The 16207-nt window shown below is 35.3% G+C and overlaps 1 pseudogene; it reads right to left on the bottom strand.

Moving 5' to 3' along the window:
* Positions 1–2109: 2109 nt before the first annotated feature.
* Positions 2110–2895, bottom strand: LOC143624046 (GCN5-related N-acetyltransferase 1, chloroplastic pseudogene; annotated as a pseudogene).
* Positions 2896–16207: the final 13312 nt, after the last annotated feature.

Raw genomic sequence — 16207 nt, 5'->3', positions numbered from 1 at the left:
CTTGTTCTGTTTGTCTTGGAATCTTTTCCTTTTTTTTTCTGGATTTATGTCTCCTAGGGTTTCTCTATAAATAATAGTATTATTTTTCATAACACTACACACACAAAACACTTACACTCTCCTGTTCTCTCTTGCTCCTTGCCGTTGTTTTTCCTCTGCCGCCTCCTCTCTTGCCTCCGTTTTCTCCTCCCCTCTGCCCTGTTTTCCGGTAATATATATAATAACTTATTAATTATGCTAACTTGTAATCAAGACTTAAAACCGATCGTTAAAACAATAATCTTATTTATAGGTTAACTTGTGCTTGTTTAAAGTTGGTTCTTGCTTTATCTTACACCGCATCGTTTATCAAGTGAGTAATCGCGTATCTAATCCCTTTTTGCTTTTAATGTTTTGGGATGTTCATGTGTTCATACAAACTTAGAGTCTTAAACTGTTTATGAACTTTAGTCGCGCAGTATCCCATGTGTTGAGGACGTAAACTTGGCTGTTTATTTGTATGTGTGGATCATTAACCGTCTTGTCGGTCTATTCCGCAGTTTTCATGGTACCATTAGATGAACACGGGAGAACATTCGTTTATGATTTTCTCTTTTGTATACACATGCACAGTTAGTCTTGTTTGTGAGCTCAATTGTGAGCACTGGCAGTCTTGTCTCTTAGAGTTGGTCCCGATCAGATTACACCCTTGTTGAAAACCAGACATACACATGTTGGGCGCAGATTTATTGTTATCTATGTATTGTATTAAACTTGATTTCTCACCAACACGCAAGTGTTTGACGTTTATTTTAACACATGATCAGGTTTGCAGTAGCTGTTTTGGAGCTTGTGGACACGTAGGACGTTTTCACTTTTGGACCTAGAATTAAAATGTATCAAGACAAGTTAATGTTGTTTGAATGTTATAATTTATAATATATTGATTTATGTTTGATTTATGTTCTTTATTTTCCCCGCTGCGCGTGCGCGATAAAATGTGTATTAATAAATATTGACACCAATAGTGTCGCGAGTAATGAAGCAATATGTGGCGCCCCGATGTATAATCCGCCTTTGGTCGGGGTGTTACAACGTACGTAAGATATAGAAATTGGGTGTATGCAAACTAAGTCTGGTCCGTCTGTAGTATCGAGTATGCATACAGATACGCCACTTAAGACACCTTTAATGAAGATCCCACCTTCAAACATCCCTTCAACCCATTACAACATTAGCATCTCATATGCTACAAGTATAGCTTAATTCACAACCTTTATATGTTCTAGTATCTTAACAAAGCAATCAATAGAGGGGGAAGCTTCCGTATCCCCCCCCCCCCCTCCCTCTTTGTTTTTTGCTCAGTGGTGTAAATTTATGCGTTATAACATCATATTCCATCATAATATACATACATAGATCCAAGTAAATACTTTCAAACATATAGTTACGTATTTCCTTCACCTAGGATCCGCTTAATCGTACCATAAAAACCCCAAAAATGCTCCATTAAGCTCCCCTTATATGCACATAGCAAATCTAAACAAAGACATCACATTCGATGTAATAAATATATAAAATACACGATATTGAGCATTATAGACATAACTTTTAACCCACACACATTAGATATTATCCATTGACCCTTCACCCGTTTGAATCCAAACCTGTAGAGATTCACATTTAGTTGTTCCCTATCCTACTTTGAGCATGTTTTACTCAGATCAGATGGTTTGTGGTAGTTAATGGGTTAACCCAATCCATCTATACTCTATAGTTTCACATTAGTTTATTGAGGAGCTTCAAATTCAAAGAATGAGGCCCAAGACAGTGATGCAATGGGCCGAACCGTCGAAGTGGACTACAACAATATCCGAAACAAAAAAAGAAAATAATAATTTTTTTTTTCATAATCAGAGTTAGCCTATAAACATAGTCATTTACATTAGGGAAAACTTCATACAAATATAACAAAGTGGGTCACTTATTTTCAAATAAATTGCTAGGTCACAATAACTTAGTTTATTCATTATGTTTTTTGTGTTTTCTCATAAGAGTAACGACACTTTGAATAATTTATCATAGTATTTTATTAAATTGGCATGCTTCATTGCAATATTTAACCCAATTATCATAACTCAACAAAAATAGTTACATTAAACGAATTTATTTAATCTATATAGCAGCTTAATTATCAAAATCAAGAGAAAAAAATCAATTTAAAAAAAAAGTTAACTAATTTCTCTTATTCTTTCTCGAATACACCATTCCTCGGATCCCATCAGGATCCGACACAAATCCCAAAGGCCTATAGAACCCCAACACCCGGGGCTCGGAATACAATGCAATATTCGTGATCCCCTTCTCCAACAACTCCTCCACCACTCTCTCGATCACCGCCTTCCCCAATCCAATCCCTTGAAAATTCGGGTCCACCACCACATCCCAAATTATCGCGTTAAACACGCCATCACCCGTGGTTCTCGCAAACGCCACGGGTCTCTTAGTCGTCTCGTATTGCACCCACAACAATGAGTCCGTGTGTTCCAAGGCAATCTTTATTTTATCGGTGTCTCGTTTCGGGAAACCGACCGCAACGAATACGGAGTTTAAGTGGTCTAGGTTAAGGTCATCGGTTGTCCTTCGGAGAATGAAGCCTCGTGAGTGGAGTTCTTCGTCTGAGATGGCGTAGTTGTGGTTTGCAGCTGAGAATGAGGATTTGCGAAGGTGGTGGTGGGTGACTGGTGATCGGAAGTTAAAAGGTGATCGGAATGGAAGAGAGAAGGTGTTTTGAAGAAGCATTGTGTTTGAATTTGGATGGATTGATGAGGGATATCTGTTGCAGTTGAATTTTGTGGTGGTTATGGGAAGTTTTAAAGATTTGTGGTCCTACTGGTTCAAACTTAAGATCACACAACTTCAAAAAAAGAAATCTATTTATTTTATTATTTTTATAAAATTAGAAAATACTATTTTTTTTATATTCTTAATTACATATATGGTTTAATAACTCATGGTATTATTCGGGGCGTTCTTCCGGTAGTGGTTTCGGCTAGTGCAATTCGAGTTCTAACTGAAAGATAAATGATTGTTGTGTGTGTTATGGTAATTTTGAGAAAAGGTATACATCAATTTGGTTGCTAAGAGGTAAATATGAGGTGTAATTCCTTAACGGGGAAAATTCATGTATAGAATAATTTTCACATGAGTGTGTAGGAAACAATATCAACCTATCAAAAATTAGAACGTAGGAAACAATATAAACTACAATATCTATCTACATAAGCAATGTTTTATAATAACAAAGAGAAAAACCTAATAATAACAACAAAAGAATCAAAATCAGCAACCAAATAATAACAAATACTTAGGTTGGTCGCTATGGGGCGCGTTTGGGAGGTTTTTTGGGGCGCGGTGGGCGTGGAACACCGCTGTGGGGCGCGGTCCAACCAAGGGCACTGAGGGTAAGGTGGTTCAAACGGCCGGCGCGGTTTTAAAATTTTGGTGGGTCCCCCCCCCCCTCCATCGTTCATAAACGGCTAGTTTATAAAAAAACTAGACAGAATTACAAATTTTGTCCTTTAAAAAAAGCCAAAAACCGGTTCGTGTCCTTTTCTAAGTTTCCTTGCAGGCGGTGTACTTTAAACTTTTTTTTTCTACACGTTATGTCCTTTACGCTAACTGGGTTAGAAAAACACAGTTAAATGCCCTCACGTGAGGTGCATGTGAGGGCATATTGGTCTTTTTACCATCTTCTTCTTCTTTATTTCTCCATCATCACCACTACCACCACCACCTCCTCAAATTCCGGCCACTACCAGGATCTTTCTTCTATGTTACCGCCAACCACCCTCTGAACATCACAGCCGCCTAGAATCCGTCTAACTACCATCCAATTCACCTGTAACAATTACCCCCTAAACCGGATCTAAATCAGAAACGAACCCGCGGCTCTTTCTCGCTTCGTCTTCTCGTTTTTCCGGCAGCTTCTAGTCATGGTGGTATGAGTTGTTGCTTTTCCGATTGGTCTTGCAGGTCTCGATATTCAGATTTGGAAGGAAGAGATCCGTGGTTGTTGGTTCACAATAGGGATTCCAAGTTAGGGTATAGGGTTTTTGCAGGAAGATGGTGAAAAGATGATTCGTGGGTGGCGATGGGGGGTGGTTGGTCGGAAAATTAATTAATGGTGAGTAGGCGGTGGATTACCTCTAGTCCAACTTCCTTCCGATTGGTCTTGCAGGTCTCAAATTCCGTTCGATTTGTTAATCGATTTGGCGTTGGTGACCAAGACGAATTCCCTTACCGCTCCTGTATCTGAGCCAATCGACATTCATAGAGATATGGATCTAGGCTTTGCATCAGGTGTGACTACAACTAATCTTTCGATTTCTGGTTCGGTTGCATCAAATACGAACAACACTCAATCAACAGATCCTCAATTGATTGATCTAAGTTCTTCACCACTCTACACCGATCCTATTTTTGAGCAGACCGACCTCAATCACGAGGATAATCTGGATCTCGGGTATGCTATCGCACCAACTGTGACCACTGGTCCTCCAATTTCTGGTTTGATTAATTCTGTGAAAATGAAGAAGTAGAAGTAGAAGAAGAAGATGGTAAAAAGACCAATATGCCCTCACATGCACCTCACGTGAGGGCATTTAACTGTGTTTTTCTAACCCAGTTAGCGTAAAGGACATAACGTGTAGAAAAAAAAAGTTTAAAGTACACCGCCTGCAAGGAAACTTAGAAAAGGACACGAACCGGTTTTTGGCTTTTTTTAAAGGACAAAATTTGTAATTCTGTCAAAAAACTAATTATTTTATTTATAAATACTAACTCATTTTATCATTTTTTACTCAAATAAATACCAAATTTCACAGGCTCGAGCTCAAACCCGAACCCAAACCCGAACACTAGCTCGAGCTCAAACCTTAACCAAAACCCGAAAACCAACCCAAACCCGTGGGATCCGGCTCAAAGGTGGTGGGCTAGTTTGCTCGGAAACAATGACTCTACCAACCCTTTCTTTGCCAACCAGCATGTACCCGCTATGCCTCCAAACGTACAATAGTTTCCCAACGATATGTTTTATCGAATGTCAATGCCGTTTATGCCTCCGCCACCCCAAACCCAAACACTCGAAACCCCAATACCCGAAACCCAAGTTCTCGAAACCCAAGTTCCCGAAAACGAAGTTCCCGAACCCCAAGTTCGTCGCAAACGAAGCCATAAAAAGAAGGTTGTTGCCGATCAAACACCAACCGAAATGCACGACAGGAAAAAGTGGGAAGACGATGAGGAAGCGGCGTTGGCAGAAGCGTGGATCGATGTAAGGCCCCGTTACCGATGCCTCACATTTGGACGTTGGATTTACTCATAAACGCAGTTAATTATATCAGAGTTAATTAAAACGTTTCGCGGAAGAAATAGAACTTAAAACCATTCATTACAATCATCCAAAATCTTGTCTTTTAAAATATAACGTAAAATATAGTAATAAACATCATGACAAATCTTCAGATGCCAGCCTCGTCCAATCCTGCCATGTGTCCCCCTCAAGCTAGCTGTCTCAATCTATTCACCTGCGTGCATACTAAAAGTCAGCTAAGCTGAGTGAGTTCTAGTTAATACAAGTAACATACAATACGTTCTTATATTACATACTTGACCTTCTTTTCTTTCTTTCATACATACGTAAGTATATATACATTCATTCTTACTTTCATACTTTCTTTCTTTCGTACTTCATATTTTATCTTTCTTTGCATACATACTTATACGTTTTAAATAGTCTTTCGCCCTACAACCTCACAGATATTATTAGGGTCTGCCACCTTTAAAGAGCCTCTTGCCCTATAACCTCACAGATATTATTAGGGTCTGCCACCCTCCTTCACAGATATTATTAGGGTCTGTCACCCTCCTTCACAGATATTATTAGGTTCTGCCACCCTTTACCGTCAATTCCTTCGTTTCGTACTTTACGTTCTCTTACGAATCATTTATATATAAATATACTTTCTTACATACTCATTAATCTATAACATACATCACACATATACTTATATAGTCAATCACATCTTTAAACTATCTCCTAACAGTACATGCAATATCCGAAGATCGTTCATATACCGTCAAGCAAACATTCATAACCTTCACATATATCATAATAGGCATACACTTACCACTTAAGGTAAGTGTATTAACTAATCACATCGAGTATGCACACAGCCCCAAAAAACATAACAAGGAATGGGGCTAGAAACTCACCTGGATCCTGTTGCGTTCGCCGTTAATTGCTATCCCCTTCTTTTGAGCACGGCTAACTGTTAGATATATATTTTTGTTAATTAACCTTCTACTTGATTAAGTTGGTGTTTTAGTTAACCAAAGTATTCCTACGTTGGGCTTGTTTGTTTTAAATAGAACATGGGCTTAAGCTTGCGGGTTGAGACTAAGTCAGGCCTAACGGCCCATTACAGTATCTTGGTCAGCCGAGAACATTTGGCAAGGTTCCTACGTTGACCGAGATCCCAAGTTTGACCAAGACCATGAGCTGACCGAGAACACAAAGTTGCCGAGAACACATGTTCTTGACCGAGAACACGTGGTCACCGAGAACCTTGCTGGCCGAGAACTCCAAGGCTGAGAACTCATGGCCGAAAACTCTTGTTGACTGCATGTTTGACCGAGAACCATATGGTTTGACCGAGAATTCTCGATTTTGGCCGAGAACCCCCAGTTCAGCTCATCTTTTTATCTTATGTTTTTACCTTGCCCAGTTAACTTGTTCTATGGTTCAAATCATGAACTTTTAGCCCCTTCTCATCCCCATTCATAACCGTTTTACCCCCATTACTATCACGGATTCAAGATCTATCCCGTTTTAGACATAAAGCTTAAACCTTTATAGAGGTTAAAGGTTATAGGCTAGCTCTAGGGTTTCCTTTATGAACCGTACATAACCATAAGTTTGTTAAGTCCATTTTAATCCTCAAGTTTGCAACTTTATGGTATAGCTATAATCGATTTACTATCCTACTAAGTTTCATGCAAAACCGACTTCGTTTACGCGTCCTTTTCACAAACCGAACACTACTCGTTTTACCCGAAACGAACCAACTAACCCGTTTATTATGAAGTTCATTACTTTATCAATAATCATGACCCGATCTATCATCCTATCAATTTTCATGTAAATCCGTTCATGAAAAGTAAGCCTTTTTAACAAAAACGTACCTTTGAGGTTTTTGTATGAAGTCACTCGAGATGCTCCAAACCATATCAAACGAACTCCGATTTGAGTGATTCAAGCGGCCACGGAACCATCTTATCCCGATATACAAACCCATCAGCTCACTTTTGCCGGAAACCGCCGCTACAGTCACCGGAACAGCTAAACAGTTGCTGGAATCTTCACTTTTGTAAGGCCCCGAACCCGGTTGCCCTACTTTAACGTCGGATTTACTCATAAACACAGTTCTTACAAATCAGAGTTTATTAAAACTTTCGCGGAATATAAAAACTTTCATGAAACGTTACAACAATCCAAAACTTGCCTTAATTAAACATTCTTGTCTTTCAAAATAAACGTCAATTACATTAAAACATCTTGAGTCTTCAGATGCCAGTCTCCTATTTGCCCACCATGTGCCCGCTCAAGCTAGTTGTCTCATTCTACTCACCTGCGTGCATACTAAAAGTCAGCTACGCTGAGTGAGTTCTAGTTAATCGGACGCCATACAATACATATACATACATACATATCCGAAGATACATATCCATACTTAACTAGTTACCCTTCTGTTCTACACACATACTTACTACCATACATACATACATATCTATAATCACTAACCTCAGTCTATCGAGAGTACGTTCATAGTCCGCCGTCTATACCTGTACTCAAGGTCGTGAACACGTAAAAGGTCCGCAGTCCTTACCTATGTTCACCGTTTATGGTACGTGCAAGGTCCGCAGTCCTTCCCTATACCATCCTACATCCACAACACGTACAAGGTCCACAGTCCTTCCCTATGTTGCAACCTAAACCATAGCACGTACGAGGTCCGCAGTCCTCCCCTATGCTACCACAATACAAATACATAGCACGTACGAGGTCCGCAGTCCTCCCCTATGCTACCACAATACAAATACATAGCACGTACGAGGTCCGCAGTCCTCCCCTATGCTACCACAATAAAAATACATAGCACGTACGAGGTCCGCAGTCCTCCCCTATGCTACCACGATACAAATACATAGCACGTACGAGGTCCGCAGTCCTCCCCTATGCTACCACGATACAAATACATAGCACGTACGAGGTCCGCAGTCCTCCCCTATGCTACCACGATACCAATACATAGCACGTACGAGGTCCGCAGTCCTCCCCTATGCTACCACAATACCAATACATAGCACGTACGAGGTCCGCAGTCCTCCCCTATGCTACCACAATACAAATACAGCACGTATAAGGTCCACAGTCCTTTCCTATGCTGGTGTCTATCTATAATACGTAAAAGGTCCGCAGTCCTTAACTGCGTTGTCATCTATTATCTGTAACACGTATAAAGCCCACCGTCCCTATCTACGTTTACATCTATCATCTACCTTACGTATAAGGCCCGCAGTCCTTAACTACGCCATCACCAGCCGAGTCTATGTCCGACAGAAGCTAGAGGGATTTGCCATCCTAACTTACTATGTCGAACGTAGAACTCACATACCATTCGTGTACCTGTATACACATACCTCACATATACAATAATTACATTATAGCATAAGAACACTCTAGGCGTTCTTTACATCATTCATTTAACAACCATACCCCTTGTCGATACGTGCAATATCCGAAGATCGTTCACGCCCCGACAAGTATTCATTTGTAATGTTCATACATCTTCGATATATAATATTCGTATCATTATTTTTAACCTGACAGTACGCGCAATATCCGAAGATCGTTCGCGTACCGACAAGCAATCATTCATATTCATCACATATATCACATATGGCATACACTTATCACTTAGGATAAATGTATTAACAACACATCGAGTATGCACACAGCTCCGAAAACATCACAAGGAATGGGGCTAGAAACTCACCTGAACTCTGTTTCTTCCTCCGATAGTTGTAAATCCCTTCTTTAACTGAGCTCGGCTGACTGTATAAGTTACACGTATCAATACTCGCCTGATTTAATCTGGTGGCCTAGTATTAACTTACTTTTACTTATCGTTTATAATTTATTTTCTAATCGAACTCGACTTTAGGCGAAGTTAAACCTTAGGCGAACTTAGCTTTAGGCGAAGTTAAACCTTAGGCGAACTTAGCTTTAGGCGAAGTTAAACCTTAGGCGAACTTAGCTTTAGGCGAAGTTAACCCTTAGGTGAACTTAGCTTTAGGCGAAGTTGTCATCAGGCGAACTTAGCTTTTAGGCGAAGTTGTCATCAGGCGAACTTAGCTTGCAGGCGAAGTTCATCAGGGGAACTTAGCTTGCAGGCGAAGTTTTCGGCTGCAGCTACTGTTCGTCCTTAATCATCTTCGTTTCTTAACCAAATAACTCGATTTAGGTATCCACGTAATCGTCTGACCAGCGCCTACAAACCCCAACCATCAAATCGGCCTAACATAGATGTTTAAGGGGTGCGATTTAGGCATATAGGTTACGGGTTCTTTTAGGTTAACAATTAACCTATCAAATCGTAACCATTTTCAGTAAGTTTAGCTTTGTTGGATTCGTTTTTACCATACAAACACAGATCTATCATTTCTATACTAATCCAACCTACACGAACAAGTTCTCGATATAAATGTACCATAAATGAGTCGAACTACGAACACGAGCTGGTCTTGTTGCTTTGGTTCGTCACGACGATCTAGCAACAACGAGCTCGGGTCCTCGCCTTTGGATCTTGGTTCGGGTTGTGTGTTTTGGAGTGTGTAGAGATTAGGATGGATAAATGGATGGAATGGAAATGATTGGGGTTTAAGGGGGTATTTATACTCCCTTAAGCCCATGGACCGAAGGCCCATATTTCCTTTTGGTCTATATCTAATCCCATATAATTATCCTACTAAGTATTCATATTTTGCTATTATTATTATCGTTCCACTAACTCGTTTATTTCACCCGACAAAATAATATATTAAATATTACTTTAGAAATTTCGGGATGTTACAACTTTTAAGCTGCTATGGTTTTGCTGATAAAAATCGGACTTCCCGGCCTCTGATCGAAGATCTAATTGGCGGAAATCTTCATTTATATACCATGAAGACTCAGTTAAAATTTGAGAACGATCCGACGGCTAGATCTCCGGGAATCTTTGTGTCTTTGTGGGTGGTTTTCTCAAAAACGGAAATTGGGTTAAGTGTGTTTTTTGATTGTGTATGCTATGGTGTGGAGATGTATGAAAATGGAAAGAATTAAGGTTTTAAGGGGTATTTATACTCCCTTAAGCCCATGGACCTTAGGCCCAACTTTCCTTTTTGGTACATAATTAATTACATCTAATTAGCCTACTTATCCTTCCATCTTTACAATTTTACTATTTTTCTATTAACTCAAGTAAACTTTTTCATCTTAAATAAATTATATATTAATTATTTATTCTTAGAAATTTCGGGATGTTACAATCGACTCATCCAAAGACTCGGTCTTAGGTGACGGTAAACGAACCGCGATATTTTTGGCAGAAATACGTGATAAGTTTTTTGAGATAATGGGTCGAGGGCGCTACTGCCGGGATGATTCCGTCTCCAACAAATGTAAGGCAATGGTCCAACGAGAGAAGGACTTCAAGCTCCTCGCAAAGGATCTCTCGCATCTAGATGATATCACGCGGGCGTTTTTGGAGAAAATGAAAGAAAAGATAATGGCAAAACACGCAAACGAGGACTCGGACGCCGAATATTAGTTGTATTTTTTTTCTATTTGTATTTTTTTTTATGTTTTTTAGTTTAATTAAGTTTGATTTTTATTATTTAGTTTAATTTAGTTTGTATTTTATTATTAAGTTATATTAAGTTTGTTGGTTTATTAAATTTATAAAAAAAGAAAAATTAAAAAAATTAAGGGGCTTCGAAGCCCCCTCACCATAGAGGGGCATCTTTGGGGTGGGGATTTGAAGACCCAGTGCCCACGTGACGCTGACGTGGCACTGGGGAGGGGCTTCGAAGCCCCTCACCATAGAGGACAACCTTATAAAAGCATAAGAAAAAACCTAATATAACAACGAAATGTAAATCAATAAATACTTATAATGTTTAATATTCATAAATCAGCAAATATGAACAAAAAATAACAGCAAACAACTAGAAAAACAAACCTAATAATAACAACAAATTGATAGTTACTATTTTCATATTAAAAATAAAATGTATTTAATCCTGAAACATCCATTAATTGATGGTTGCATTTCATTAAAATGGATACCTAGGGTAACACTCCATGCACCTTAATTATTAATTGGGCTCGACTACAAAATAAATAGTGTTTTGAATTTGTTGCACCATGAAGTTTAATACACTACTAGGTTACTAACCCGTGTAGTACACGGGTAAAAAATAGGAAATTCGTCACGTAAAGAAATTTGATTATATATTTGAATATTATATTATTCGTCTAATTATAAAAACAAATAATTTTAACCAACAATATCGCCCGTTCTTGAAAGTAAGTTCATTGAACTTGTCTAAAATCGAAGGATACACAAAGTCTATTAAATCATATAATGAATATAATGAATTTTTAATTAGAAGATCATCGGAAATTTGTACATTCATTTGTCATCATTTGGACCCCCACCCCCAACATTCCCTTCACCTATATCCAATAATTAATTCGCAAATTATTTTATCTCTTCAACATGTAAGGATTGGCATCCAACTATGAGCCTCGTGTTTTTTTTTGATAATTTAAGTACATTTCACTTTGACAAGATATAGGAAGAACTTATTGAAGTATAATTTAAAATAAACACGAACAAAAATCTATACAATCTAACTATTTATTTAACAAAAGTATCATAAATTTAATATTTACAACTCCCTAATACTTCCTTTTTTCCAGGGTTAATACTTTAATTTGTAGCATTTCATTGTTGTCAATGATTAATATAAAAAGAAACAAATTGATTTTTTTAATAGCTAATAGCTAAACACTTGGAAACATCAATTGGCTTATATGACTTGTTTAACGATTCATAGAGCCATAACTTGTATACACTCTAATATTGACTTGAACTTGTTATGGCTTCAACTCAAGATGCTAATAACCCATCTGGTATTATAGTATTTTCCATAATACCTTACCAGAAAACCATAATAGTTCAACATCTCCATTGAAGTTTTTATTTTGATATGGAACCTAAAGAGATTATAAAAAAAATTATATAATAATTAAATTCAATATAAACAAAAAGGGAAAAGAAAAAAAATTGCTAATGAAATAATGAATAATATGAGAATCGACTATTAGAGTATCAAATTAAACTTTACTGGAAAATAATTAATCCCCCTTACCAGAATTGGCGATGATGGAGATAGTAATCCGAAACAGAGAGAGAGAGAGAGAGAGATTATAATTGTTAAGGTTTTCAATCTTAAGATTTATATAATGTAAATGAGATGATTTAATATGTTTTTGAATTTTAATAATAATTAGAATAATTAATATCATAATTACATTAATAAGTTAATTATGGATTGTTTGACCAGATTGTAAAAATATTTAAGTTATTGTAAATTTTAAATTTTAAAATTGGATATCTTTTTAGTAATAATGCATTTTTAATCATGGTACATTTAGACATTATGGAATGTTTGACCAATAAAATTCAAAAGTTTAAAATTTAAAACTGAAAATCCTTTTTAAAATAATAAGTTTCAATCGTATTAATGTTACATTATGAAATGTTTGACCATTGATTTACAAAATATACATTTGAGTTACACTTTAAAGTTTATAAAATATTAAAATGGCATAAAACTTTGAGGACTATGGTTATAAAATGGTGACACAAAATAAACATAACTAAATTTTATTATGATAATAACACACACACACACACATATATATATATACACACTTATGAATGATAAAAATAGCACTAATGAAAACAATACAAACCTTATTTCAATATGTATCGTTGGATAAATTAATCTTACAATATTCCAAGGCATGCCAAAATGCAATTCGAGTTAGATTTAGATTTATAGACGATATAAATCATTAAATTCATAACAATATGTAAGGGAAATTTAATATCAAAAAATATACTTGTATACATTTAATTAAATGGTGACCAAATTTTGATTTTTTTGGTTGAAATGTTGACGAAATTTGAATACCTGTATTAAAAAAAATCAACTTCTCCGGGCAATATGCAGTCATTTCGATGGTATAAATCCCTAAAAATTATACACGGACTTATATTATTGTTTGGGCTAATTATACACACAAATATCTTCGGGCTAATTTTTTAGGAATTTATATACATGTATTGATTATTGTTTGGGCTAACTACCATTCATCTTGAACAATCATTTCGATTGACCAATCTTCTACGGGCTTTGAATTGTCCTTAAGACGTCAAAGTTTGAGAATACGCACCTTGAGGATACAGTCACTGTTAAGGGCACCCAATTGTTTCAACATAGTCATGTTTGTTGGCTCCATCTTCCTGGTGGTGGAAAAAAAACATTAATTTTTGAAAAATAACACTTTTAACCAAAAAACGAAAAAAAAAATGAATGATATAAACAACAAAAATATAAACCTTAGAAATCAAGAAAATCGTTTTAGCTCAATTTGGTGTGATAGTGTAAGAATTCTTGTGTGAAAGTGAAGTATTTATATATAGTTCATAGTAAAGGATTGAATTTTGGGAGGAATGAATAAAGAATAGGGAACTTCAATTACATTAAATCATGGACGAAAATTAGGGAATGAGGACTAAGGGATTTTCAAAATTTGAATTACTAAAATGTAATGTTGTTAAATACAAAATAATTCAATTCAAATCTTTAATTCTAGACTATATTTAAACATACGGAATTAACTTTTTAATATGGAAAAATAAGTTACTACTTTTTTTATTTACATGAATATAATTAATCATCAATTCAATCAATTAAATAATTACCGTATGACTTGGATGATTATCAATTACCGTATATCTAATATCTAAAATTATAATCAATTATGATATATTTAAATTGTGAATCATATGGTTGAATTTTATAAAAGTAGTCAACATAATATAATTAATAAGCATTTGAATAATTAAGTAACTGATATAAGCTGTGTAAAAATAACTAAGTAGTTTTTTTTATGTATTAACAATAACACAATTTTATTATAATAAACTGCAATTTAAAAATTGAGTCATTGATATAACATACGGTAAGTAGTAATAATAATTATAAATTAACATATATTTCAAATTAGAATCAGCCTCATATATTAAAATCTTTGATTGACTAATTTTGAATTAGTCAATCGGTCAAAATCCGTATTTAGAGTAACCCTTAAGTATGCTTAATCAAATCCTTAATCAAATGATCAAATGATATATCATAATTTATTAAAATATAGAAGTTCCGTAATTAAATAATTCCTAAATCAAATGGAGAAGTTATCCCTAATTTACAGAAATTGATTACATAAATTGATATTTCATAAATATCAAATTACACACAATTATAGTATAGTTAAATCCGTAATCTCTGTATATTATGTTGTTTTATATTGAATCCAATGAATGAAATATTAATTAATTATCTCAAGTAAGTTAAACTTGGAAGGCAGTCTGATGATTAAACTGACTTGAGGTAATGTTGATGGTGAGCACCTTCATCGATGGTGGACCGTGAATTTAACAGATAAATGAATAAGTGATAGGTGAAACAGGATAGAACCATCAATGATAATGGTGGCGTGAAAGAGGAAAATTGATTTGAGTTTCTAGGTTAATTAAGTTATATTAGTTAGATACATAATAATAAAAAAATCATAATTAATTAATAAATAAATTGGTTAATCATTATTAAATTAAATATTAAATTATAGTTAAAGAGAATCATTAAAGAGAATTGATTGTATCTTACTTTAATTTAATTTTGATTTATTTTATTCAAATGAAAATTATAGATGTGGTAGATATATATGGAAAGTTTAGGAAACAACCAATAGGAAGAGGGGAAGTTGAGTTAAAGCCTATTGCTTTAATATATATATATATATACACATACTAGTTTTTATCCCCCGTATTACGGGGGTTGTTTTATATTATTTATTCTAATATTTATTTATATTTTGTATTTATATTTTTTTATTGTATAAAGTTAATAATATACTTATGACTTGATGATAAATTGTTTGACAAATAAATAAGATGTTATAACTCGATTTAAAAGCTATATGGTTTTAATGAGACCCAAGACCCGTTTATTTCTTTTACTATAAAATTGTTTTTTTTAATTATAAATAATATTTATGAAAGTTAATAGTATACTTATGGTTTAATGAGACTCAAGACCCGTTTATTTTTTTTTACTATCAAATTGGTTTTTTAATTTAAATAATATGTATATCTTTTTTTAAAATAAATAAGATATTAATTTTTAGTATATCCTATTTTATAGGATTTTTACATCAATAATTTAGTTAGAATAATTTTTAATTTAATGAGATGTTATAACCCGTTTAAGGAATATCTGGGTTTGGTAACACCCATACCCATGAATTTGGGTCAAATGCATGAGAAGCCTCCATTTAAAAATCAAGCAAATCTGGTGACTCCAAAAAAATGGGGAGCGACCACATCGCGACACCTAGGATTTTTTGGTTTTCGTTTATATATATTATAGATATATATAGATTTCTAAAAACTAAAATATCCCTCAATTTTTATATTTTTAAGCAAATTTAACTTTCTGTATAACTTAGTTATATGTTATACGACATAATGATTTAGTGTGTATTTTAACTTTCACATCCTATTTATTCACCGAGTGGCAACACAAATTATGCCACATGAAAAAGCTCTTGGGCAGGGCTCTTCATGAGTCGAGCTATGGTGGTTTCGAGCTCGGGCTCGAAATTAAAAGGGGTAATTCAGCTAAGGCTCTAGCTCGATTTTGAAGTTAAACGAGATTAAGATTGAGACAACGAGCCGAGTCATGATCGAGTCGAGCTTATGTCAATTTT

This window comes from Bidens hawaiensis, unplaced genomic scaffold (assembly GCF_021521415.1).
Source record: "Bidens hawaiensis isolate Kalapana, Puna unplaced genomic scaffold, B.hawaiensis_p1.1 tig00003653_1, whole genome shotgun sequence".
Lineage (NCBI taxonomy): Eukaryota > Viridiplantae > Streptophyta > Magnoliopsida > Asterales > Asteraceae > Bidens > Bidens hawaiensis.
This window is presented reverse-complemented; position numbering and strand designations above follow the sequence as displayed.